The sequence below is a fragment of the Oryctolagus cuniculus genome, chromosome 20 (genome assembly GCF_964237555.1).
Source record: "Oryctolagus cuniculus chromosome 20, mOryCun1.1, whole genome shotgun sequence".
Taxonomy (NCBI): domain Eukaryota; kingdom Metazoa; phylum Chordata; class Mammalia; order Lagomorpha; family Leporidae; genus Oryctolagus; species Oryctolagus cuniculus.
This window is the reverse complement of record NC_091451.1, coordinates 33,820,009-33,823,188: the sequence shown is the minus strand read 5'-3', so window position 1 is coordinate 33,823,188 and position 3,180 is coordinate 33,820,009. Positions and strand designations below refer to the sequence as shown.

The following is a 3,180-nucleotide window of genomic DNA, read 5'->3' as shown; positions in this document are numbered from 1 at the left end:
CTGGTTAAATTTATTCCAAGGTATTTGATTTATCTTCTAGCTACCATGAATGGGATTGATTTTAGAAGTTCTTTTTCAGCCATGGTATTTTCTTTGTATACAAAAGCTATTGATTTTTGTGTATTGATTTTACATCCTGCTACTTTATCAAACTCTTTTATAACTTCCAACAGTCCCTTGGTGGAGTCTTTTGGATCCCCTATATTTAGAATTATGTCATCTGCAAATAGGATTAGTTTGACTTCCTGTTTCCTAATTTGAATCCCTTTGATTTCTTTTTCTTGCCTAATGGTCCTGCCTAAAATTTTCAGGACTATATTGATAAGCAATGGTGAGACTGGGCATCCTTGTCTGGTTCTGGATCTCAGTGGGAATGCTTCCAACTTTTCCCCATTCAATAGGACGCTGGCTGTGGGTTTGTTATAAATTGCCTTGATTGTGTTAAGGATTGTTCCTTCTTTTTTTTAAGAACCAAAAGGCATTTATTTACAAGATTTCTTTTTTTTTTTTTTTTTTTTTTTTTTTTTTTTTTTTTTTGACAGGCAGAGTGGACAGTGAGAGAGAGAGACAGAGAGAAAGGTCTTCCTTTGCCGTTGGTTCACCCTCCAATGGCCGCCGCGCCCGGCGCGCTGCGGCCGGCGCACCGCGCTGATCCGATGGCAGGAGCCAGAAGCCAGGTGCTTTTCCTGGTCTCCCATGGGGTGCAGGGCCCAAGCACCTGGGCCATCCTCCACTGCACTCCCTGGCCACAGCAGAGAGCTGGCCTGGAAGAGGGGCAACCGGGACAGAATCCGGCGCCCCGACCGGGACTAGAACCCGGTGTGCCGGCGCCGCTAGGCGGAGGATTAGCCTAGTGAGCCGCGGCGCCGGCGTATTTACAAGATTTCTTACTTGAGCAGCAATGAGAGTCAAGAAAGATACAAACAGTTAACTAAAACCTCACTTATAGTCTTTAAGCCAGTTTATAAAACAATTAGAGCAGCCCCTGACTCTTAGGTTAAAGATGTCTCTCTCAACACCCTTCAATTGCACAAAGATATACATTTATAATCCAAGGCATCTGCACAAACAGCACTGTGGCATTTGGCTCAGCTGTTGTAGCCTCTAAAGCACTACTCCCTGTCCACCTTACATAGCTATCCCCTACTTCAGATTTCTTTGTTGGCTTCTTTCTCTTTTTCTCCTTCTTTGGCATTTTCCTCTTTTTCTCCTTCTCCAGCAACTCCCTCTTCTTTTTTCCCTCCACTGTTGACTCCTTTCTCTTCTTTTTGCTCTGTTTTCCCTTGATCTGCTCCATTGACACCTGCTTTCTCTCCTCCTTTGTGCTGAATACCGACATAAACTGTTTTGTTATAGCCTTTCTGGTTCTGAGTGATTTCAATGGCCAAAAACTGTATTCTGGGGGCGAAGATGGTGTTTTCCTCAGTGTAACCCTGAGAACAATCTAGTCACAGCAAAGTACCATAGTTGAAGTCTTCCACAAACCCTTCAAACTTCAAGCAGAATGGCCTCCACTTCTCTTTTGCCGATTCTGATTTAAGTTCTTCTGGATCTAACACATCTGTCTTGAGTTTATCAAAAATTTTTTGGAACTCAGAGTAGATTTATTTGGTCATCCACTTTGGTGAGTTTCAGGAACTGTGGGTCAACTGATGAAATCAGCTTGTAATACACTTCAGCATGCTGTGTCGCTCTTGCGGCCCAAGCCATTTCAATATCTGGATTATTGCTGTAAGACTCTGCTGGGAGAGAAAGAGCATGTGCCATGGATGCCAGCTCCCCGGAAACTGGTTCATCGGTTCTACTACTAGCCTCCATGTTGGCACCAGAAAGCATGGTTTCATCTCTCCAGAAGTGATTTTTTTTTCGCACTTCTGCCACAGTTGGCTGGAAAAGCAGAATGTTCCTTCTAAACCCAATTTGTTTAGACTTTTCATCATGAAAGGCTGTTGTATCTTATCAAATGCTTTATCTGTTTCTATTAAGATAATCAGATGGTTTTTGTTCTTCAGTGTGTAAATGTGATGTGTCACATTGATTAATTTGCAAATGTTGAAACATCCTTGCTTAACAGGGATAAATCCCACTTGGTCTGGGTGAATGAACTTTCTGATGTGTTGCTGGATTCAATTGACCAGAATTTTGTTGAGGATTTTTGTATCTATGTTCATCGGGGAAATTGGTCTGTAGTTCTCTTTCTCTGTTGTGTCTTTTCCGGGTTTAGGAATTAAGGTGATGCTGACTTCATAGAAATAATTTGGGAGGATTCCCTCCCTTTGAATTGTTTTGAATAACTTGAGAAAAATTGGAGTTAGTTCTTCTTTAAATGTCTGGTAGAATTCAGTGGTGAAGCCATCTGGTCCTGGGATTTTCTTTGTTGGGAGAGTCTTTATTACTGATTCAATTTATGTCTTGGTTATGGGTCTGTTTAGGTTTTCTATGTCTTCATGGCTCAATTTAGGCAGGTTGTATGTGTCCATGAATCTCTCCATTTCTTTTAGGTTTCCTACCTTGTTGGCATACAGCTCTTTGTAGTTGTTTCTGATTATTCTTTTTATTTCTGTGGTGTCTGTTACATTTCCTTTTTCATCTCTAATTTTATTGACTTGGGTCTTCTCTCTCCTTTTTTTGTTAATTGGACCAATGGTGTGTCAATTGTGTTTATTTTTTCAAAAGGCCAGCTCTTCATTTCACTACTCTGTTGTATTTTTTGGGGGGGTTTCAATTTTTTTGATTTCTTCTCTAATTTAATTATTTCTTTTCTCCTACTAGTTTTGGGTTTAATTTGCTGTTGTTTTCCTAGATCTTTGAGGTGCATTGATAGTTCATTTATTTTGTGCCTTTCTAATCTCTTGATGTAGGCTTCAATTGCTATAAACTTTCTTCTTAACACTGCTTTTGCTTTTGTGTCCAGTTTTTTTGATATGTTATATTGTCATCTTCATTTGTTTCCAGAATTTTTTTATTTTCTTTTTGACTTCTTCAATAACCCACTGTTCATTCAGGAACATGTTGTTCAGTCTCCATGTGTTTGTGTACGTTCTAGAGATTCCTGGGTTGCTGATTTCCAGCTTCATTGCATTGTGGTCTGAGAAGATGCATATTAGGGTTTTGATTTGTTTGAATTTGCTGAGATTTTCTTTATGGCCTAGCATGTGGTCAATACTAGGGAAAGTTCCA

The 3,180-nt window shown here is 40.1% G+C and overlaps 1 pseudogene; it reads right to left on the bottom strand.

Annotated features, from left to right (window-relative positions):
- Positions 1 to 1,095: 1,095 nt before the first annotated feature.
- LOC100352035 (protein PBDC1 pseudogene) lies at positions 1,096 to 1,883 on the bottom strand (annotated as a pseudogene).
- Positions 1,884 to 3,180: the final 1,297 nt, after the last annotated feature.